The 25,248-nt window shown below is 42.7% G+C and overlaps 1 protein-coding gene across 1 annotated transcript in view; it reads right to left on the reverse strand.

Moving 5' to 3' along the window:
* LOC126259782 (bestrophin-4) overlaps window positions 1-25,248 on the reverse strand; it is a 568,776-nt gene that overhangs the window by 252,756 nt on the left and 290,772 nt on the right. The gene's annotated exons all lie outside the window — the stretch shown is intronic.

Consider the following 25,248-nt stretch of genomic DNA (forward strand, 5'->3'; position numbering starts at 1 on the left):
TCACTGTACCTATAGGTTGTAAACAGTTCCGGTGGTTGGTATTTCCTATTAAGTAGTAATGTTTTGAACTGTACATACAGGTTACGTGACGATTTCCTACATATTACGCTCCTGTTGCATTTTTGGTGTTTTTGTTCTTCTTCTAAGTGCCAATTCGTGGTTTTTTTTTTCAACATTTCACAGCACTATGAACTGAACACTTGTTTCGATGCAACGTTTTGGTTTGTGTTGCCGACTGTCAGATGTTACTTCTAAAGATCGAACGTTATTGCCGAACTTCCGAGAGTAATTACTGAAGTATCTGTGTTCTGTTTGTGCATGCATTGTGTGTGTGTGTGTGTGTGTGTGTGTGTATTTGTGTCCAGATGGCGAAGGGGGGAAGAGTTTCTTCCTGGTTGTGTGAGAAGGACGATTTTTTTTATCTTATTATTTCTTTTATTAAGTGTAGTAGCAAGAAGTAGAACAACACCAAAAATACAACAGGTGCGTAATATGTAGGAAATCGTCCACGCAACCTGTAAGTACAGTTCAAAATACTACTACTTAATAGGAAATACCAACCATCAGCACTGTTTATAATCTGTAGGTACAGTGACCAAAATGTAAATTAAATAGCAAACATATGTACATATTCCAAGCCACTGAAGATGCCTTGCAGAAAATAAAGGCGAAACGTGTATGGCACTAAAATTGTGTTTCATTCAGTTGCTGTCAGACGGTCCATTAAGTAAAAATTATCGATATACCGTAACAATACACGCAACTGAGGAAGACAGGACTACAAAAGTTGAAGATGTTCATCTTGACAGTTTCCTCATACATCACAAGAAATGAATTTCACAAAAATATAACGTTTTCCTGCCTACTTGTCTTTATGTTTTAATAAAACACTTTTGTGAAACAATGAATGATTGGAAAACTGTGGCTCTTACGTGATAACCCTGCGAGATTGCGCAATGGCTAGCACGCAAGACTCGCATTCGGCAGGACGATTCAAAGCCGCGTTTGGGAATGCATTTTTAAATCGCTCCTGGTAAATGCCGGGATGGCTCCTTCGAAAGCGCATGACCGTGTTCCTTCACCGTCCTTGAAATTTCCAAGCTTGCGCTCCATCCCTAATGACATCGATGTCGACGGGACGTTAAGCCCTGACCTTCGTTCCGAAAGTAACACAACGTTTATAGCATCCAGTATCAACCACGTACAATATAGTTTCAATTTACTTTACTGAAAAAGCATTGTTACCGGTTTTAACTGCTATATTCATCGTAAGACTTGCATGCTTTTACCTAGACACCTGGTACGTAGGTTCACGAACCAGGTAAAAGCATGCAAGCTGTTTTACAATAAATATATCAAAACCGAATTGTACATGCTTGCTGCTGTACGTTATAAACAATCTGTGCAAATGAAAATCTGGTTTATTCTCTCGCCCCTCCCCCCTCCTCCGCTTCTTCGATATTAAGTCTTCACATCAACTGCTGTGATCATTACTGAGAATTATTTGTAGTATTACCAGCCGCATACGACCCTTTTTATTGCGGGCAAGTTCATCAAGCCACAAAGTTACGGGAACAAAATGCAAGGAATTCCAGAACGTACCTTTTACATTCCTGCAGGTTTTGTTTTTCTACAAATAGATAAGAGCAAGCAAGATCGAGTTTTTGTCGCTCTGTAACGAAGACACCAACCACAAACTTACTGTTGTACCCGTAAGGATACAAATAGAACAACGCAACCGAACTGTGGTGAAATCAGGATAGACTGCGGAGAAATTGTTGAAAACTGAACAGCGAAACTGTGAAAAACTGACAGCAAATAAAATACGTAAACATGATTCCACTGAAAAAAAAAAAAAAAAAAAAAAGAGAATTCCGCTCTGGACTCGCTATTACTTTGTCGGGAAATTTCACTATGTCGACAAAAAGTTGCAGAGAAGCAAGCTTTACGTGGGGCAGATCACGGCTACTGTATACTTAAGGGGCTCCGGAAAGGCTCAAAATCATGAAAAGTTCAATTTTTACTTTTTTGCGTTTTCTGAATCTGCAGACTATTACCTTTTAATAGATATATAATTTATTCAATTCCGAAGACTACAACTATTTTTAAAATTTTTTTTGAAATGTGTTCTACATGGGCGTGACCCACTGTGGCGCTGTTAAACTGCTGTCAAATGGTGTTATTATTAACGTCCGTGTTCATCAGGTACATTTTAGTGATGTGAGATAAAGTATGTGTTGTGGCTAACCTGTGATGGTTCAATATATATCGCTAGTGTGATTGTCGATTGTTTCATGTTTATTTACTCTGTCGTTATCTCGAAAATATTCGTAATTGATTCTGTTTCTTGAGTCTCTGTTTTGTTGAAGTATAATAATAAGTAAAAGTAAAGTTATTAGAAATCCTCTGAAGGCTTTTAAGAAAAGGAGAAATGTTGGAAAGCCAAAGGTATGTGTTATTACTGTAAACAATAAAGACGATAACCAAGTGAGTGAACCTAACCTCTCAAGTACACCTGCCCATAGCAGTCAAAGTGGGAAAGAAAATACTTGCTAACTGGTGAAGTGTACACTCATAAGCATAGTCTGCCTCATGCAATAATGGAGGTGATAAAACCTATTTTCAGAGACTTAGCAGCACCTGAACTGTTGAAAAAGTGTATTCACGGAAAAACTCAAAACCCCAATGAAAGTGTAAATAGTGTTATATGGTCGAGAATCCCCAAGACTGTATTTGTTGGAATAGAAACACTTCACTTTGGTGCGTATGATGCTGTTGCGACTTTCAATGATGGCAACATTGTAAGGTGCAAGGTATTTAGAAATATGGGAATGAAGATAGGTTCTAACATGGTACGAGCGATGCTTGCTTTAGACAAGGAACGCCTTCGGGCTGCAGACAGGGCTGTAAAGAGTCTAGAAATACAAGCAAGAGTAAACAGGAGGAGGAACAAGAGGAAGCTGGAGGAGTTTGCAGAGGATGAAGATAATCCATCCTATGGACCTGGAATGCACTAAAAAGTTAATCCAATCTTTGTCGCTCGATTCCCAAAACTTTTATTTTCTCATACTAATTACATGTTTTCTAAGGATCTTCCAAACATATTTGTTTAAAACTTTCAGTAAATGTTACACAGTACCTTCTGCATAATTTAACACAGCCTTTTTCCAAAAAACTGTATATTTTTGAATATATAAATAAAAAATTGCAAAAAAATGTTGTGAATTTTCATTACAATTGAAAAAAAATCATCTTTAATAACTGAACTAAAATTTTGTAAAATCCCTGTGTTAAGTTATAGCCCATATTCCAATAAATAATCTGTAAAAAGTTCAACTTCCTACCTCAAATACTTTGTGAGGAAAGATGTAATTTATAAGCGTTATTTTAACATTGCAAGTATAGGGCGTTCCGGAGCCCCCTTAAGGTAACGACACGTCGCTTTGAACTGAATCTTGTATGCTTTTGTCCCTTGGTGCAGAAGTGAAAAGGATGACGCTGTATACTGACAAGCTGAAAATCACAGTAAATAGCCAGTACGATTCAATCAACATCTGATCCACAGTCGCGCGGAAAGTATTAGATCGCTAATCTCGGTTTTCAGCAACTTACTGCACCACTCATAGGTCCCTTATGGTATGCGTTAAAACTCTGTCAGCCGAAATTCTCTTTCTGCGGAGTACTACGTGGAGACCATTTGCATCACTGCCAACAGATTACATACATGTAGGCGGTGGGAAATTATAGCACGATAATGTAGGACAAGCATGATCCAGTTTCGTTGGAATGCATCCCAGGCAGTTCCAAAAAATGATCTGGTCTCAAGTTAGCCCGATTTGGACTCTACCATTTATAGGAGGTTTTTTTAGATAGAACCTTCAGGAATACGTGGGCAACAATTGTTTCTGTTACGACCCTGTACCTCCAGATTTCGTCGTCCTGTAAAGCTACTGCCTGTAAAGAATTATACATTGTATGTAGCATGCATCTCATCAGTTCTCGCTACGGTCGCAGGTTCGAATCCTGCCTCGGGCATGGATGTGTGTGATGTCCTTAGGTTAGTTAGGTTTAATTAGTTCTAAGTTCTAGGCGACTGATGACCTCAGAAGTTAAGTCGCATAGTGCTCAGAGCCATTTGAACCATTTTTCATCAGTTCTGTCCAGTTACTTAATGCCACTCATAACCCTAGTTTTCAAACCAGACAAGTGTTGCATCTCAGTTTTTGCTATCGCTTTTATTTCTTTTGTACCGTAGAAATTCAACTCGTAACTATGGATATGATCACAAGTGCTCTGATGTAGAAACTTGACTCCAAGGCAATTGTAATGGTACCTCTCGCTGGTGTTCCTTACTTTCGAACAGCACCACTTATTTGTGCCGGCACTTGTTCCATCATAACACTTCCCGATCAGCTGTCTTCACAGAGAAAGGTGACAAGCAACCACTTAAAGCATTATGACACAGTGCTAAAAGCCCGTATCAGGTGTGAATCGCCTTTTATTAAAGTGGTACTCGAACGGCCGTTAATAGGGAACATCCAGCGTGGAAAGTGAATTGTTGAATACGCAAGAAAGTCGTGGTGCGGATGGTAACGGTGTTGTTTACTTGGTAAGAGAGTGCAACAGATATGCTGAAAAATTTTAGCTGGCAGACACTGGAAGGGGGTCCCGGCGAAGACTGCGAATCGTCTTCAGCGTCCTAAATACCGATGTTTGAGATCGTGCAGATAAAACAGGACAAGTAACAGAGTCCAGAGAGGCGAAGAAGCAATCATTTTTTCTCAGGCTACATACGCGAATGAAACTGAAAGGAACCATAATGGATGATATAATAAGAAACACACTCTGCAATATATTTCTTAGTGATTCGCAGAAATTAGATGTAGGTGATTTCTTGGATAGATTCCTGTGAGGCATAGTGGACCACTCTCCCTATAAAGTCGAGTTAGTTACCAACGTATGAATTCCCTGAAATGCTGGAGGAGCACTTGTTTTTCAAAGTTGATACCAACGTTCAGCACAATAACATCGTGTGCTGCAGGAGCTCGATTCAAATTTCTTATATGCAGCTACGATACAGTAAAGATGCGATGGCATGAAAGCGGTGCTCACGTGGAAAAAGTATTTAATACTGGTGGGACACTGAATCAGAGCGGTGCAACAGCATCCGAGTATTTGTTTGTCTATTGGAACCTTTGGTACTTATTTTGAGAATCGCTTTGATACATGAAGAAATTCTGCAAATAAACTTTCCCCTATATTTCCACTAGGGCGTTTCATATGGGTGTACAAACATCTGCTGTGAAACTGAAGAGAGTTATCTCGTTTCATTTCACGTTCCAATCGAGAAACGACCTCACACCTGTGGCTCGTACTGTGCTATCCTTGCGTAACCCTGACGACGCAGCCGTCTAATGTATGCTTCCGGCTACGTGCTACACGTCTACAAGCCGAAATGCGTACCGTTTGGCACTCTCTTCCGTCGCTTTCACGCACATTCGCCCATTTTTGCGAAAGTTTAGGAGACTGCGCTGCCAAGGATTTTAAGGGTTACGTGCAGCGAATGTCTTCCTGTGAAGAATACAATACACACTACCTGACAAAAAAAAAAAGAGTGAAGCATCTAGAAGACATGGTCGGATGCGAATGTAACTACAGCAACGTCAGCGGGCATGGAAGTGATCAGAGATGCAACTGTTTGTGACAGGCACAACGGTCATCAATATGCATAGTGTTGTTTGTGTTTAGTACTGTTACCAGGGCTGGTAGGGTATGTAAGGGGCGTGAACAACGCCAGATGTTGGATTGCCTAATTATTGCGAAGGACGCAGACATGCTACTTAATCGTGTGATACAGTTTTCGTAGCACTTGACATTTTGAAAGGGTTCTCAATGTAGGTCTTCATTTGGCCGGCTGATCGATAGTGCAGTATCCGGATTTGTGGGGCATTCGCGTGTGATACTGGACAGGCAAACGTTTGTGTGTGTGTGTGTGTGTGTGTGTATGTGTGTAAAAATCGTTCTAATGACAATTGTGAAGAGAAAATAACGTTATTTTCATCACGAAGAACATAGACAAGGTTGTGCATAGAACATATGCGTTTTGAATTACCGCTGTCACGTCTTTCAAGAGAATGAAACAAGCGATGTGAAGGGAGGAGGCTGAAGTCGAGAAAGACCGATTCATTGTCGCGCTTTAGATATCCATATGATCACATCGGCCAAAGTGGGCTACGATAAGTCATAACCAAGTTTCTAATTGGCGCAGCGATATCAAACTAGCCCATGTACTGTGATAATCCGAGATATAATGACACTTCCAATCCTGGCTGTTTTACAACAACCATAAATCAAGATACAGATGGTTCCGCGAGCGCCCGAAACTGCTTTTCGCACTGTTTACGTGGTCTAGGGGTAGCGTCTTTGATTCCTAATCAAAACGTCTTCGGTCCCGGGTTCGATCCCCGCCACCGCCTAAATTTTAATAAATAATCAGCACTGGCGGCCGAAGACTTCCGGCATAAGAAGTCAGCCTCATTCTGCCAACGGCCTGTCAAAGAGGGCGGAGGAGCGGATAGAGGTTCAGGGCACTCTCTTGTCCTAGGGGTGGGAAATTGCCCCTAAAGGCGGAAGAATCAGCAATGATCAACGACATGAGGATGCAGAAGGCAATGGAAACCACTGCATTAAAGACACGTAACGTGTATCCACAGGACATGCGGCCTGGAACTGAAGAAGTATCATGATGATCTCTCCATTGGCAAAAAATTCCGGAATAGTCCCCCATTCGGATCTCCAGGAGGGGACTCCCAAGGCGGAGGTTACCATGAGAAAAAGATTGAATAATCAACGAAAGGATAACGTTCTACGAGTCGGGGCGTGGAATGTCAGAAGCTTGAACGTGGTAGGGAAACTAGGAATCTGAAAAGGGAAATGCAAAGGCTCAATCTAGATACAGTAGGGTTCAGTGAAGTGAAGTGGAAGGAAGACAAGGATTTCTGGTCAGATGAGTATCGGGTAATATCAACAGCAGCAGAAAATGGTATAACAGGTGTAGGATTCGTTATGAATAGGAAGGTAGGGCAGAGGGTGTGTTACTGTGAACAGTTCAGTGACCGTGTTGTTCTAATCAGAATCGACAGCAGACCAACACCGATAACGATAGTTCAGGTATACATGCCGACGTTGCAAGCTGAAGGTGAACAGATAGAGAAAGTGTATGAGGATATTGAAAGGGTAATGCGGTATGTAAAGGGGGACGAAAATCTAATAGTCATGGGCGACTGGAGTGCAGTTGTAGGGGAAGGAGTAGAAGAAAAGGTTATAGGAGAATATGGGCTTGGGACGAGGAATGAAAGAGGAGAAAGACTAATTGAGTTCTGTAACAAGTTTCAGCTAGTAATAGCGAATACCCTGTTCAAGAATCACAAGAGGAGGAGGTATACTTGGAAAAGGCCGGGAGATACGGGAAGATTTCAATTAGATTACATCATGGTCAGACAGAGATTCCGAAATCAGATACTGGATTGTAAGGCGTACCCAGGAGCAGATATAGACTCAGATCACAATATAGTAGTGATGAAGAGTAGGCTGAAGTTCAAGACATTAGTCAGGAAGAATCAATACGCAAAGAAGTGGGATACGGAAGTACTAAGGAATAACGAGATACCTTTGAAGTTCTCTAACGATATAGATACAGCAATAAGGAATAGCGCAGTAGGCAGTACAGTTGAAGGGGAATGGATATCTCTAAAAAGGGCCATCACAGAAGTTGGGAAGGAAAACATAGGTACAAAGAAGGTACCTGCGAAGAAACCATGGGTAACAGAAGAAATACTTCAGTTGCTTGATGAAAGGAGGAAGTACAAACATGTTCCGGGAAAATCAGGAATACAGAAATACAAGTTGCTGAGGAATGAAATAAATAGGAAGTGCAGGGAAGCTAAGACGAAATGGCTGCAGGAAAAATGTGAAGACATCGAAATAGATGATTGTCGGAAGGACAGGCTCAGCATACAGGAAAGTCAAAACAACCTTTGGTGACATTAAAAGCAACGGTGGTAACATTAAGAGCGCAACGGGAATTCCACTGTTAAATGCAGAGGAGAGAGCAGATAGGTGGAAAGAATACATTGAAAGCCTCTATGAGGGTGAAGATTTGTCTGATGTGATAGAAGAAGAAACAGGAGTCGATTTAGAAGAGATAGGGGATCCAGTATTAGAATCGGAATTTAAAAGAGCTTTGGAGGACTTACGGTCAAATAAGGCAAAAGGGATAGATAACATTCCATCAGAATTTCTAAAATCATTGGGGGAAGTGGCAACAAAACGACTATTCACGTTGGTGTGTAGAATATATGAGTCTGGCGACATACCATCTGACTTTCAGAAAAGCATCATCCACACAATTCCGAAGATGGCAAGAGCTGACAAGTGCGAGAATTATCGCAGAATCAGCTTAACAGCTCATGCATCGAAGCTGCTTACAAGAATAATATACAGAAGAATGGAAAAGAAAATTGAGAATGCGCTAAGTGACGATCAGTTTGGCTTTAGGAAAAGTAAAGGGACGAGAGAGGCAATTCTGACGTTACGGCTAATAATGGAAGCAAGGCTAAAGAAAAATCAAGACACTTTCATAGGATTTGTCGACCTAGAAAAAGCGTTCGACAATATAAAATGGTGCAAGCTGTTCGAGATTCAGAAAAATGTAGGGGTAAGCTATAGGGAGAGACGGGTCATATACAATATGTACAACTACCAAGAGGGAATAATAAGAGTGGACGATCAAGAACGTAGTGCTCGTATTAAGAAGGGTGTAAGATAAGGCTGTAGCCTTTCGCCCCTACTCTTCAATCTGTACATCGAGGAAGCAATGATGGAAATAAAAGAAAGGTTCAGGAGTGGAATTAAAATACGAGGTGAAAGGATATCAATGATACGATTCGCTGATGACATTGCTATCCTGAGTGAAAGTGAAGAAGAATTAAATGATCTGCTGCGGAAAGGAATATGTGGAAAACACTGATAAGGAGAAGGGACAGGATGATAGGACATCTGCTAAGACATGAGGGAATGACTTCCATGGTACTAGAGGGATCTGTAGAGGGCAAAAACTGTAGAGGAGGACAGGGATTGGAATACGTCAAGCAAATAATTGAGGACGTAGGTTGCAAGTGCTACTCTGAGATGAAGAGGTTAGCACAGGAAAGGAATTCGTGGCGGGCCGCATCAAACCAGTCAGTAGACTGATGGAGAGAAAAAAAAAAAAACCTGCACAATACTGTCTCTACTGGCCGAACCAGAACCAGAAAAACTAGCCCAGCAATTTCAAAACTAAAGACATGGGTCAGACGACCTCGAAGTAATCATTACACATGTTACTTTGTTTCAAGCATGTACCAGTAGACTACTAACAGATAGCGTTCTATCGCCTGTAATCTACGAAGGAAATTCGCTAGTGTTTCACTACAACTGGATCGCTGATTTAAAAGATTTAGCTGATTTAAAAGATGTACGTCCGACATACGCAACGTAGTTATTTAATACTGCGGTTGTTGGGCAAGAAAATAAATGAATATTCCGTGAGGAGGAAAATGGCTGTGAGCACTATGGGACTTAACTGCATAGGTCATCAGTCCCCTAGAGCTTAGAACTACTTAACCCTAACTAACCTGAGGACATCATACACATCCATGCCTGAGGCAAGATTCGAACCTGCGACCGTAGCGGTATCGTGGCTCCAGACTGTAGTGCCTAGAACCGCTCCGCCACTCCGGGCGGCTCCGTGAGGAGCAATTTAGAATGGACGCCGCTATATTGCGTGTTTCTTCTGATCTCCCTACTCCACAATGGCCAACAAGCCATCCACATAGTCACTCTCCATCGCAATGCTTAGTGATGGTGATCGCGGAACATATCTCTTTGGGTAGACAAAAATATCCAGTAACTGAGAACTTCGTGTCGCAGGTTTCTAAAGCCCTAAGGTTGCAGCAAGAAGCCCCCATCCCTTCCTCGCCTGCTTTTTTTATCTGGAGCTGTGAAACTTTATTACTACTGCAGGCGTCGCATTTCAAAGTATGAAAGCGAGTTCTCCATAGTTCACGACAGTAACCATAAAAGCCTATCACCCTGACGACGCGGAACGTTGTCGTAAAGCAGCCACGAGTCGGCGTTAGCTTACCTACCGTATTACTCCAGCCCACGGTTTTCGAGTGTAACTGATAAAACAGTGATTCGACAATTTCAAATACGTCTGTTGCAGAGTTGTTCTCTCGGCGTAACAGTCTGGCGGCTTTCTGCGATTGCCCGTAGATTGCAAGCAAATCGAGATTGTATTAACGAGACTTTATAACTACAGAACACAATGTGGAATTGGTACTGTGGGCAACTCGACGACTGACTGACCTCTAGCATTAAATAAATATTACGTTTATCACTGAACTTGGTCTTTGTTTGCTAACTAGAGGAAAAACAGATACCATAATGATTTATTCGATGAATCGTCGTTAATTGTATTTCATCCGTGAAAGAGGTAGCTTATGAAACATTTTTTTGACTGGTTTTTTGTATTTTTCCTTTAATATGGGAACCTAAGCAAATTGGGTCAGTAGAAAAGTTGGAGCAACAAGTGTCGATACGGGATCGACTAGTTAGCGCAACAGCTTCACGTAGGTGCTTAGCCAACTCCAAACGCTGCAAGAGAGCATTTGTGTATCATGAAGAGTTACTGCTAAAATTTAAAAATGAGAACAACTGGTGGTAATCCTCCGTGTGAGCTCGAATGTCCCTTACCTTCATGGTCTTCCCACTAGACGTACGTAGCAGGGTTCAATATGTTGGTTGACTCTTTTAGGAACGTTCAGTCAAGGAATTTCAGCGGTAATGCACACAGTGATTCCGCACGCCTCTCATGCAGTGTCTGCAACTGGAGTTAGCTGCACATCTCCGTGACACTTTCGCGCTTATGAAATGAACCTGTAACGAGACACTCTTTACTTTAGATTTTCTGTACTTTCTCTACTAATCCTATCTGATGCGGATCCTAGACTGCCGAGCAATATCGAAGTACTAGCTCAACGAGAGTTTTGTAAGCTCTCTCTTTTGTGGATGCCCAATTTATCTCAGTCGGGATCTGCCCTACCTGAGATAAATTTTATGTGATCCTTCGACTCATGTGATCTTACAGCAATGGGTCTTTTGTCTATGTACTCGCATTACGTTGAATTTGTTTATGTTAAGCGCCAACTGCCACTCCCAGCGCCAAGCGTCCATCCTTTGTAGGTCTTCCTGCATTTATCCACTAACACTCTCTTTGGGGGTGTTATACACTAAAGAGCAAAGGAAACTGGTACACCTGTCTAATATCGTGTAGGGCCTCGCGAGCACAAGCGCCGCAACACGACGTGGCATTGACTCGACTAATGCCTGAAGCAGTGCTGGACGGTATTGCCACCATGAATCCTGCAAGGGCTGTTCATAAATCCATAACAGTACGAGGGGATCGAAATCTCTTCTGAACAGCACGTTGCGAGGCATCCCAGATATGCTCAATAATGCTCATATCTGGGGAGTTTGGTGGCCAGCGGAAGTGTTTAAACTCACAAGATTGTTCCTGGAGCCACTCTGTACCAATTCTGAACGTGTGGAGTGTCGCATTGTCCTCCTCGAATTACCCAAGTCCGTCGGATTGCACAATGGACACGAATGGATGCAGGTGATCAGACAGGATTCTTACGCACGTGTCACCTGTCAGAGTCGTATCTAGACGTTTCAGGGGTCTCGTATCAGTCCAACTGCATGCACTCCATACCATTACACAGCCTTCACTAGCTTGAGCAGTCCCTTGCTGACATTCAGGATCAATGGATTTATGACATTGCCTTCATACCTGTTCACGTCCATCTGCTCGATACAATTTGAAACTAGACTCGTCCAAGCAGGCAGCATGTTTCCAAACATTCCAAAGTCGGTGTTGACGGGCCCAGGCGAGGCGTAAAGCTTTGTGTCGTGCAATTATCAAGGTTATGCGAGTGGGCCTTCGGCAACGAAAGGCCATATTGATGACGTTTCATTGAATGATTCGCACGCTGACGCATGTTAATGGTCTAGCACTGAAATCTGCAGCAATTTGCTGAAGGGTTGCACTTCTGTCACGTTGACAGTCGTCGTCAGTCGTCGTTGGTCCCATTCCTGCAGGATGTTTTTCCGGCCGCAGCCCTGTCGGAGTTTCGATGTTTCACCGTATTCCTGATATTCACGGTGCACTTGTGAAATGGTCGTACGAGAAAATCCCCAGTTCATCGCTACCTCGGAGACAGTGTGTCCCATCGCTCGTGCGCCGACAGTAACACCACGTTGATAACCAGCCATTGTAGCAGCAGGAACCGATGTAACAACTGCGCCAGACACTCCACTTGTCTTACACAGGCGTTGCTGGCCGTTGTGCCGTGTTTTGTCTGTTTATGTATCTATGTATCTGAATACGCGTGTCTATACCAGTTTATTTAGCGCTTCAGTGTAGTGTCGTATTTGCCGAATAAACATGCGAGAATATCAGCCAAAAGGGGTACTTGTTTTCTATCGTACAGCCAGAGATTTCTGTACAGTTTTGTTTGTCATACTATCGTACTTTATGCACACTTCTGCGAAGTAAACTGAGGAACTCTGAACGGTCGATTGTTAACAAGAGTAATTACGTTGCGAAATTAGGATTTTAGCCTCGTAACAAAATCGGAGAGAATAAAAATAACAATGCTTCAGATTTCTGAAATTTTGTTTAACGAATATTTTTCTAAGGGAAATAAGAGAATCGAGAAAGATTAGTCACGGATATCATAGAACACGGAGAACTGTCTTACTTTAATACAGCGCCCTTCTTCTAAGAATCGAATTTACTTGGAGCAGCTTGCGCAACAAGTTGGTGATGGGTGTGGCAATGTAGGTTAAGCCCGCATCTCGTGGTCGTGCGGTAGCGTTCTCGCTTCCCACGCCCGGGTTCCCGGGTTCGATTCCCGATGGGGTCAGGGATTTTCTCTGCCTCGTGATGGCTGGGTGTTGTGTGATGTCCTTAGGTTAGTTAGGTTTAAGTAGTTCTAAGTTCTAGGGGACTGATGACCATAGATGTTAAGTCCCATAGTGCTCAGAGCCAATGTAGGTTAAGGATGCCAACATGAACAAACAGTTTAATCACACCAAGAATTTAAATAAAAACGACAAATGCGCAGTGGATTCATACTCTGCTAACGCTGCAGTACGTACACATCGAAGAAATAAGGTAAGACCACTAAATGATTGTGGTCCAAGCAAAAGAAGAGAAAGGACGGTTTGAAGAACGAATTAGATTTCGTCCACAGAGTTAAACAAATTATTTCCACTGCCTTTATCTGACTTTGCGCACTTTTCAACAAAGATTTATGACATTTTTGAAAGTAGAGTTAGCACAGTTTGTTGATGTTCATAGGTCTAAGTTGGGACATCACACACGCTTTATAGAAAAGATGAGTTCTCAGCAGCACTATCCAGTTGCACTAACATGATGACTTAAGTTTCCAATTCAATTCACGTCCTTCACTGTCTCAGGGAATGACTGACCATCAATGATAAGACGCCTGTTGTATTTGACGCTACGCCTGGGCTTTGTCCAGTGATGCATCACCTGTAGGAAGCTCCGAGCTTGCATCAGTTTGTATCTCTCCTGCAGGATACTACGTCCATCAGTGATAAAGCAGTCGCCCGCATCTCGTGGTCGTGCGGTAGCGTTCTCGCTTCCCACGCCCGGGTTCCCGGGTTCGATTGGGGTCAGGGATTTTCTCTGCCTCATGATGGCTGGGTGTTGTGTGCTGTCCTTAGGTTAGTTAGGTTTAAGTAGTTCTGAGTTCTAGGGGACTGATGACCATAGATGTTAAGTCCCATAGTGCTCAGAGCCATTTGAACCATTTGATAAAGCAGTCACCTGTAGTATACAGCTATACATGGGAGTATACCAATTACGACGTAATGGATGGCGCTGAATTCCTACAAGCAAGAAAACTCATTCGTCTGCTGAAGTGTAGAACATATGTGTGTGTCTGTGCTTCCCCATGAACTGTTTGCTTATGTTTATGTGACGCCATTGCTCATGAAAGCAAGCACGTAAAGACTAGCCTCTCTCTTCTCCACCATATAGGCTTCGTGGTAGCTCTGAACATTCCTGGCAATTATTTTGCAAGCAGCAGTTACTCCTGATTGAGCGTGTTGTATAATGTGTGGCAATAGCTGTAATGTCACGTTGGAGAAACGCTGCGGAAATGAAAGCGCCGAAGGAAAAGGAAATAAGCAAGTGGCGAAACCTGATTCCTATATTCGCAATTTGCTTCCTGTATTCAGGCGCGATGCGGCTCACTGGTAATACATGCTAATAACATGTTTATGAATGTTCAGTGTGCTATATATGCCGAACTCATGTTGGGGTCCTAAGAAAGGATCAGTTCTTTCAATGAAATGGTTCCACTTCTCTGAATATAGTAAATGAGAGACGTGTTACATACAATTCGCGTTTATATGTGACGCAAAAAAGGAAATGTGCCGTCCGTCGACAATTATATTACACTTGAAATTGCCGGCCGCGGTAGTCTAGTGGTTCTAGGCGCTCAGTCCGGAGCCACGCGACCGCTACGGTCGCAGGTTCGAATCCTGACTCGGGCATGGATGTGTGTGATGTCCTTAGGTTAGTTAGGTTTAAGTAGTTCTACGTTCTAGGGGACTAATGACCACAGATGTTAAGTCCAATAGTGCTCAGAGCCATTTGAACCATTTGAACACTTGAAATTTTTGGATTCAAGTTTCACTGTTTACCTGCGTTAATTCAAACGAACTTTTGGCTGTACTCAAAGCTGGACCTTTCCGGTGCCTTGGTGATTAAGTTGTGGACTTGTAATCTAGAAGAAACTGTTTCGAATCCTGTTGAAGCACCTTATTCCTGCTGTCTTTTTAAATCGTTCCAGACGAAAGTTGACACTGATTCCTGAGAACCATAGTACACGTTCACCAATGCCAAAACATTTCTTTAAAGGAAGTTACAAGCAATTGCCCACTAGCCGAAAAATTCAAAGAAAGGATTTTAGCAGAGCATTCACACCATGTGCTTTTGACTCCCGGTAAGCATGAATAAGCCCTATGGTTATGTAGGTATTAATTTGATGCTCCTACGGTACCTACACTCCTGGAAATGGAAAAAAGAACACATTTACACCGGTGTGTCAGACCCACCATACTTGCTCCGGACACTGCGTGAGGGCTGTACAAGCAATGATCACACGCACAGCACAGCGGACACACCAGGACCCGCGGTGTTGGCCGTCGAATGGCGCTAGCTGCGCAGCATTTGTGCACCGCCGCCGTCAGTGTCAGCCAGTTTGCCGTGGCATACGGAGCTCCATCGCAGTCTTTAACACTGGTAGCATGCCGCGACAGCGTGGACGTGAACCGTATGTGCAGTTGAAGGACTTTGAGCGAGGGCGTATAGTGGGCATGTGGGAGGCCGGGTGGACGTACCGCCGAATTGCTCAACACGTGGGGCGTGACGTCTCCACAGTACATCGATGTTGTCGCCAGTGGTCGGCGGAAGGTGCACGTGCCCGTCGACCTGGGACCGGACAGCAGCGACGCACGGATGCACGCCAAGATCGTAGGATCCTACGCAGTGCCGTAGGGGACCGCACCGCCACTTCCCAGCAAATTAGGGACACTGTTGCTCCTGGGGTATCGGCGAGGACCATTCGCAACCGTCTCCATGAAGCTGGGCTACGGTCCCGCACACCGTTAGGCCGTCTTCCGCTCACGCCCCAACATCGTGCAGCCCGCCTCCAGTGGTGTCGCGACAGGCGTGAATGGAGGGACGAATGGAGACGTGTCGTCTTCAGCGATGAGAGTCGCTTCTGCCTTGGTGCCAATGATGGTCGTATGCGTGTTTGGCGCCGTGCAGGTGAGCGCCACAATCAGGACTGCATACGACCGAGGCACACAGGGCCAACACCCGGCATCATGGTGTGGGGAGCGATCTCCTACACTGGCCGTACACCACTGGTGATCGTCGAGGGGACACTGAATAGTGCACGGTACATCCAAACCGTCATCGAACCCATGGTTCTACCATTCCTAGACCGGCAAGGGAACTTGCTGTTCCAACAGGACAATGCACGTCCGCATGTATCCCGTGCCACCCAACGTGCTCTAGAAGGTGTAAATCAACTACCCTGGCCAGCAAGATCTCCGGATCTGTCCCCCATTGAGCATGTTTGGGACTGGATGAAGCGTCGTCTCACGCGGTCTGCACGTCCAGCACGAACGCTGGTCCAACTGAGGCGCCAGGTGGAAATGGCATGGCAAGCCGTTCCACAGGACTACATCCAGCATCTCTACGATCGTCTCCATGGGAGAATAGCAGCCTGCATTGCTGCGAACGGGGGATATACACTGTACTAGTGCCGACATTGTGCATGCTCTGTTGCCTGTGTCTATGTGCCTGTGGTTCTGTCAGTGTGATCATGTGATGTATCTGACCCCAGGAATTTGTCAATAAAGTTTCCCCTTCCTGGGACAATGAATTCACGGTGTTCTTATTTCAATTTCCAGGAGTGTACATCGTAACATCTTCATAAACCGCCATAAAAACGGTAAATGAGACACTCATTTGTGACTATATGAGCTATTTGTACAAACTGTTTACCATAATGTCACGATTTTGAACTCTATAATTTGCATTTTACTATAAAGATTTTTTTTATTTTGTACATTGTAAATGGTTGGCGAAAGACTGCGACTGTAGAAACAATGGGTTTCTTTAAAAAGTAACTCTCCGCTGCCAGTTAACATTATCTTTTACTTATTACATGACGACGCTTTTCCGGAAATTTCCCATTTTCAAGTGCGTTATTCGTGTATTGTACCATTTCGTGTGTGTTGTAAAAAACTAGTAGCCAAAAAGCTGCCTAAAGAAAATTTTATTTTATAGGATGTGAAAATAACACGTTACTGGTAGTAAATGTGGATGCCAAAGACATAATAGCCTTTTTAAACTACTTCAATAGTCTGCATAAAGAATTAAATTTACTGTGGAACACGAACGAGGCAACAGTATCAGTTACCTGGACTTCACGTCCGACTCAGTATTTGATGAAGTAATGAAAGGTAAAAACCACACTACGGAAGAAGTAAAACCAAATGTACGTCACGCAGAAATAAGTATCTTTGTAAATAATTTACTAACAAATAACGACAAAGATTACACAAGAAAAATACCTTCTACACAGAATTATAGCATATTGTACTATAGACGATCTACAGCGTTATCTTCGTTGACTGCATTCAAAAATATCTTCGTGATTTTCTTTTTTTGTTTTCGTAGCTTTGCTTTCTTCAACGTGTACTGTTCATTGTAATCTGCGTGAGTGCTGTTTGGTAGGTGAAAGCTTCAGCGTAAGTGGCGTACTAGAAAACAGTAAGTAAAAGTTTTTGCCAGTAACAGTATATAAAGACTGATCATTAACTAAAATATTGCGTATGTTTCTATGTCGTCACGTCATAATCACAATCAAGTCAAACCTGAAAGTAGAGTTGTTAACGAAGCACAACACTTAGAACACCAACGTACAGTAATCGAGAACAGAACTCAACTCCTGGATGGAGACAGCTGCTACTTACACCGACATCGATTATTCCAGAATGCTGTTAGTTACGTACACATCGAATATTCCAGAATTAAAAATATTAAAAACATGAGGTATTTCAACAGTTTGCCAGAAATGATAAATACTAAAAAACGAGTAACTGCCGGTGGTTGGGTTTTAACTGGCTGCTCGTGGCACACCAGCCACCAACGCTGATCACTACGTTACACTGCGGCTCCTCACCTTAGCTCGTGGCAATATATCACTAAAGCCGAAAGAACAATGAAGCACCTCCAAAACAACACACATGAAATAGCACAATACACGAAAATGCGCATAAAAATGGGAATCATTTACCGAAACGTGTCGTGCATGAAATAAATAGGAATAAAAACGCGACATAGCAAAAGGAGTTATTTTATTAATAAACCTATTACTATAAAGATATTATTTCATATGACACTCCGATCCAATTGTTTTCCTACTTATTTATTAGTAATCTCAAGCAAACGGAAAATTAGAGCAATACATTTATTTTTCCTTAACCAACAATAATTTTAATGAACACCGGCACTCATACAACAAATATTATACTCATACAACAAATATTTTTAATTCCAACAAAATAGGTAATCACGCATTACAGCAAAATAAGGGGCATTCTAAACGTTACTCATGGTGTTCACGCAATATTAACGGCGGCCTAAGCGTTCTACAACATTATCTTCGAATACGTATTTCTCGATTCGTCTCAGTCATCCTTGAACAACTAGCTAGAACAAGTTATTATTAAAGAGCTTCTTTTCAATTCGTTGAAACTCTCATTTTTAACGGTATCTTCCGGATACCTACAGTACGCGTGACACGTTTTTTCTGTAAGTATAGTATCACATACTATAGTATACAAACGGCAAGCTTCGCAGTGGCATTATCTAGACTTGCAGTTGATAAAGACGTGGTGCGGTGACTGTAAAACTAGTCTTCAAATTCAGATCAGGCTATTCTAATTAACACTTCATGCTGCAGAACTTTAAGTTTCTTGCAATAGTTTGAACAAAATAAAAAACAAGATTTCCAGTTCTTTCACCAGACTTCTCTCGAAGTCGAATACAACGTCATCCGATCTGCTGCTGCTACACCCACTGAAGACTGAAATATTGACGGGTCGCTTGAGGGATGTCACGCTGTCGTAATACATTTGCTCGTTCTCTTCGATTACAAGAACTCTTGAAGTAACAGTTCTGGGATTCACATGACCGCAAAAGACTTAACCGAGGGTTTGTAATATGAAGAGATTCTTGGGAAAGGATCTGAAGTTCTATTGTTGTGGTAGCTTGTGCGTGGGGTTACCCTGTTACCACACGCAATAGTGCTTCGCAGAACTCTACAGTTGGTTTCTTATTTTCATCGAAGTCATTTTCAATGTTACCAGAGCGTTTATTAAAGCGCTGGAAGAATTAATGCTGAAATGGATGATGAAATGAACAATCACAATATCTGTAAGATTAATATGAGGAGTTGATAAAATACAGAGACAAGCGATATTGTATATCTTATACTGAATCTTGGACAAGGATCAAGAATGGAAGCTTACCATGCGCTTGTCGTCGACGTCATGAGGATCAGAGGAGAATCATTGTCTCAGTATAAAATGGCCGACGAAAAATATGCTCTCATTTTTGTTCGCTTATTCGATTTTTCGACACATTTACTTAAGCTAACTCGGTTCAATAGAAATTATTGGTAGTTGCTGCTACTATGTCTCGTTGGTACCTGTAGCTTTGCATCTAAAGACAGTCACATGGAAACGTAATTAAAGGGGTACTTATCTATGGTTTGTCTACGCTAATGTAGCTGAAATTAGACACAATACATTCTGCATGATGAAATAAAATTCCTTCCTCCGAAATTTTGCCAGTTAAGAACCGCTACCGAGAGTGACAAAAGAAGGAAAAAGTCTATTATCTATGGAGAAAGATGGAACGAAGGTATTTAACGTCCTGTTAATATCAAGATTACTATAACCACTAGCTCAGTTACACTAAGATGAAAGAAGGAAACCGACTGTGGCCTCTTTAAAAGTGCCAGTCTGTCATTTGTCTGTAGAGATTTCGAGAAATCGTAAAAACCTAAGTCTAGACGTTTGGACTGCGATTCGAATCTAGTTCCATTTATTCTTCAGAAGCCAAAATGGGTGTACTTCCATGGTAACACATGTTCATTGTGGGACAAAGAAACAGTTCAACAATAGTTTGCGCAGCAAAAGTGGATATTTTCCTGTGAAATTAAGTACAGAAGCCATTTTCGAAAAGAAGTTTTGCAGACGTGCTTCAGGATAGAAGTTTAGCCGGGCGACTGGGTGAGCCAGACACTGGTGCTGTGAAATTAATTGTACTACCACTGTTGCTGCTGGTGTTGCTGGCGATATGAGGACGACGACGACGACGACTAATGCAGTGTTTGGTATTAGATGACGCCAAATAATGCTTTATAACAATCAGCCTGACCTGGGCGTTGCTTTAGACAGTTTTTCATATCAAATGGCTCTGAGCACTATGGGACTTAACATCTAAGGTCATCAGTCTTTTCATATCAGTTAACATGAACAACAAACCTACGTTCGTGGCTTTCACGCCTAGTACTCATTTTACTAATATTGTAGGACAAAGTCAACCGTAGAAGTCGGGTTTTCACTTAGCAAATATGTATTTACTTCTAAAACGTTCACAGCCAGCCAGACGCAGAATAATTACGTGTATTAACGGGTAACTCCACAAACAAAATTTTTGAGGTTGGTCGGTGACATTTTCCGAGTATTTTGATATCGGAATCCCGTAGTATCCGGCGGTTCGTTGCAGAGTAATAATGTAGTTATCATTAATTCGGTCTGTTATCCCAGTTACCTTCATTTCTATGAAAATACCTTCAAAACAGTGCACAAGGCTCTGACATGCAACCACAGAAACGTACAACAACAAAACACAGATTAATGCAACGAATCTCAGAAGAAAGCGAAAATACTGTGCTGTGGTTGCCGTCGCTGTGCCGCTCTTCCACTGCATTCAGTGGACAACGGCCCGGGTGCGTAACGGTCAATCCTTCATCGGGAGACCTATCGATATTGCTGCGCATCGTTGTTGTTGACGCTGCCGGAACAACAAACACAGGACAGAACAGAGCATTACTGAATGCAAGGTTGAGAGTGAAGATTGAAGTGGACATTACTGTTGTCAACACCAAGTACCGGGAGTGAATGGAACATGTTTATTACCGAACAACACACACAGGGCATACCGTTGACATTTCGACTCCTGTGCAGGTATTTTTAGATCAGTATAGATAAATTGATGTATCAGACCAAGTTAAATCAGCGTGTAACGAATCACCGGAGACCATGGATCTCTCATATCAAAATACCTACGATTGCCTTTCTTGTAAGTTTTTATGTCAGGAAGATTTGGCCAGCAATACGTCTTTTTTAGGTAGCATCCTATATATTTCTGGTAATGCATTTCTCCTCAAGAGTTGTTCAAAAACTTATTGCAGTTTATCGATCAAGTAAACATGACGTTTTTATAAACGTGACACAAAAATTACTTTGATCCTCCTGTACTATCACTCACTCATGAAAAGCTGGCGGAACTTGTCCACTTACTGGAGTTAACAGTAAACAAATTAAAGCAAACATTATTGCAATTACTGTTCTGCTAACTTACATTCTCCAGAGATAAGTAGCATTTCTACCTTCTCTTCGATATTGCACACTGTACTCTCACAAATCTTCAACTGAGGATGGTAACTGAATGACTGCGGTACATTTAACTCTTGTTCCGGTTTGTCGATTATCAACCTCACCAAATCGGCGAGTCGACGAGTTACGTTACCCCTGCACTTCGCGTTAGTACACGAGAATCAAAGTCTATCTTGTGTTAGTCTTAACGTCACGTTATCGTGAATGGTACAATGTGATTCGTTTTTGAATAGGTCTCGAGGAGAAGTAGTGAAATGCCGATAAAAAATATAGGGTACTATTTTAAGAAAGAAATACATCTTTTATATTTCCGTAACGAACAAAACCACAAGAAATGCAGTTATGCTGGTTAAAGCCCCTCTTGCAGCCGGACAACATCTGCTTGACTCATTTTTCTTATTTTGCTTCTGCACAAGGAGGTATTTGAGATGGTCAAAACAATTACAACACCTTTCGTTACTACGGAAAATATCGTTGATTTACGAGTATCTCATCAGTTTGTGCACTTTACTCAGCTGTATATATAGTATCCGATCGGAAGTACGCTGACACTCATACGTAATTCAGAATTTATCAGTCGATATCAGGAGAGGCGGATCCTACAGAATACCGTACAAGAAGACGGAGAAACTCACCACACTTGTCCGCCGCCGCTACGGTCGCAGGTTCGAATCGTGCCTCGGGCATGGTTGTGTGTGATGTCCTTAGGTTAGGATTAGTAGTTCTAAGTCCATGGGACTGACGACCTTAGATGTTAAGTCCCATAGTGATTAGAGCCTTTTTTTTGTCATCACGATAAAATAAGAGAAATCAGGGCTCGCACAGAAAAATTTAAGTGCTCGTTTTTCAATCAGGGACATTTCAATCGTTGTAAAACTGCCGATGTCGACTGTTGGTAATGTGACTGACGTGGAAACACGAAGGAACAGCCACAGGTAACCCGAGACGAGGCAGACCTCATGTTCTGAGGGGCAGGGAATGCTCAGCATTGCGTAGAGTGGTTATTAAAAATAGTATGAAATCAGCGGAATTAATCACTCCTGAGTTCCAGAGTACTACTAGCCGTCCACCTAGCACAATGACTGTGCGCAGGGAGTTAAAAAGCATGGTGGAGTAGCTCGTCATAACCCACACATCTCTGAAGTAAATGCTAACTGACTCTTGAAGTGATGTAAAGAGCGACACCAGGCTGTAGACGACTGATTTATTCTGATGAATCGTGCTATAATCTGTGGCAATCAGATGAAAGGATATGGAGTTGGTGAATACCTGGAGAACGTTACCTGTCCACATGTGTGGTGCCAACAGCGACGTTCAAAGAAGGTAGTGTTAATGTATTTGGTTCGGGTGTTGTCCCCTTACTGCGCTTACGAAATCGCTAAATACAGAAGAGTATAAACACATTTTATAGCATTATGTACGGCGTACAGTAGAGGAACAGCTCAGAGACAATGACTGCGTCAGCATGACACTGCACCCTGTTATAAATTAAGATCTGTGTGACCATGGTTTGTGGCCGCGCCGGGTAGCCGCGCAGTCTAGGGCCCTTGTAACGGTCCGTGCGGCTCCCCCCGTCGGCGGTTCGAGTCCTCCTTCGGGCGTGAGTGTGTGTGTGTTGTCCATAGCGTAAGTCAGTTTTGATAGCTTAAGTAGTGTGTAGGCTCAGGGACCGATGACCTCAGCAGTTTCGTCCCATAAGACCTTACCACAAATTTCCAAATTCCATGGTTTGTGGGCAGTAACAATCGTGAAATGGACTGGCCTGGTCAAATTCCCGACTTAAATCCAAACGAAGATCTTTGGGATGAATTACAACTTCAATTTCGCTTCATACCCCAGCGTCCAACGAATATCTCTTCTGTTTTGGCTCTTGAATAAGAACGGGTTGCCATACCCCCACAGATATTCAGTCACATCACTGAAACTGTCCCCAACAGAGTCGACATGTTAAAGACGATAGGTTGACTCACCCCTCACTACTGGGTTTGTGTATAAGTTCGTAGAGTTTCTCCATACGCTTACTAAACAGAACAGACACACATCATAGAAACTTTAGTCATCAATGATATATTCTCCTTCACTATTTACAACTGTCTGCCAACGCAATTTTCGTTTCCGCTACTGTAGAAATCACTTGATTTTGAGGCTAAGAATTCGTCGAGCTGTGTTCGGAGCGCACTTTCTTTCGGAAAGGAAGGTCTTAGAATGTTGTTCGACAGAGAGCCGGTAAAGTAAAAATCTAAGTGCACAAGATGAATATGGTCAAGTGCGGACTGACCTCTCCACTCAACTCCAGTGCATGTTTTTTTTCGTCAGTCTAGCAAAATACGGGCGGGAGTTATCGTGGAGTAGCATCACTTCACGCAGTCTTCCTGGTCGTTGTTCTTCGATTCCATCTTCATGACGTCTCAGTTGTTGACAATAAATGTCATCAGTGATGAATACACCTCGGGGGAGCAATTCATAGTACACCACACCGTCTCTATTCCACCAGATGCGTAACATTATCTTTTGTAGACGTACGCAAGTCTTTGTACGGGAGTTGCTGCTTTGTTTGAGCTCAACCATTCTTTCCTTTTCCTTATTTTAGCACAAAGACACAATTTTTCGTCACCAATAACGATGCAGTACAAGAGTGGTCGGTGTGGTTCATGAGACAATTGATGACGAGCAGGCAGAGATGTAGATATGGCCACCCACTCATTTTTGTGACTTTACCTTAGAGCATGCGGTAATCATACAGCCGATTTTTGAACTTTCTCCGCTGCATGGAAATACCGTACGATGGTGGAACATCACAGTTCATCGCATTCGCCAGTTCTCGAGTACACTGACTTGGATCATTGTGGATTAATGCGTTTAAATGATCATCATCAAACACCGAAGGTCTTCCTGAACGTGGAGAATCGCTAATGTCACAACGATCCTCCTTCAAAGGAGATATTCATTTCCTAGCTGTGCTCTGACCAGTGGGGTTATCGTCATACGCGGTGCAAATGTTTCTGGCTGCCTCAGCTGCTGTCATCATTCTGCTGAAGTCAAACAGCAGAAACTGTCGGAAATGTTGCTGTTTCTCCACTTGGCACTCCATTTTCTAGCGTCCACGGCTCTACTTACTATCTCCAAATGACAATAGTTAAACCCAGATAGCATTAGTGAACTACAAATACACTACTGGCCATTAAAATTGCTACCCCAAGAAGAAATCCACCTGATAAATGTGTATCCATTGGACAAATATATTATACTAGAACTGACATGTGATTACATTTTCACGCAATTTGGGTGCATAGATGCTGAGAAATCAGTACGCAGAACAACCATCTCTGGCCGTAATAACGGCCTTGATACGCCTGGGCATTGAGTCAAATAGACCTTGGATGGGGTGTACAGGTACAGCTGCCCATGCAGCTTCAACACGATACCACAGTTCATCAAGAGTAGTGACTGGCGTATTGTGACGGGCAAGTTGCACGGTCACCGTTGACTAGACGTTTTCAATTGGTGAAAGATCTGGAGAATGTGCTTGCCAGGGAGGCAGTCGAACATTTTCTGTATCCAGAAAGGCCCGTACAGGACCTGCAACATGCATTATACTGCTGAAATGTAGGGTTTCCCAGGGATCGAATGAAGGGTAGAGCCACGGGTCGTAACACATCTGAAATGTAACGTCCACTGTTCAAAGTGCCGTCAATGCGAACAAGAGGTGACCGAGACATGTAACCAATGGCACCCCATACCATCACGCCGGGTGATACGCCAGTATGGCACTGACGAATACACGCTTCCAATGTCCGTTCACCGCGATGTCGCCAAACACGGATGCGACCATCATGATACTGTAAACAG

Source organism: Schistocerca nitens, chromosome 5 (genome assembly GCF_023898315.1).
Source record: "Schistocerca nitens isolate TAMUIC-IGC-003100 chromosome 5, iqSchNite1.1, whole genome shotgun sequence".
Lineage (NCBI taxonomy): Eukaryota > Metazoa > Arthropoda > Insecta > Orthoptera > Acrididae > Schistocerca > Schistocerca nitens.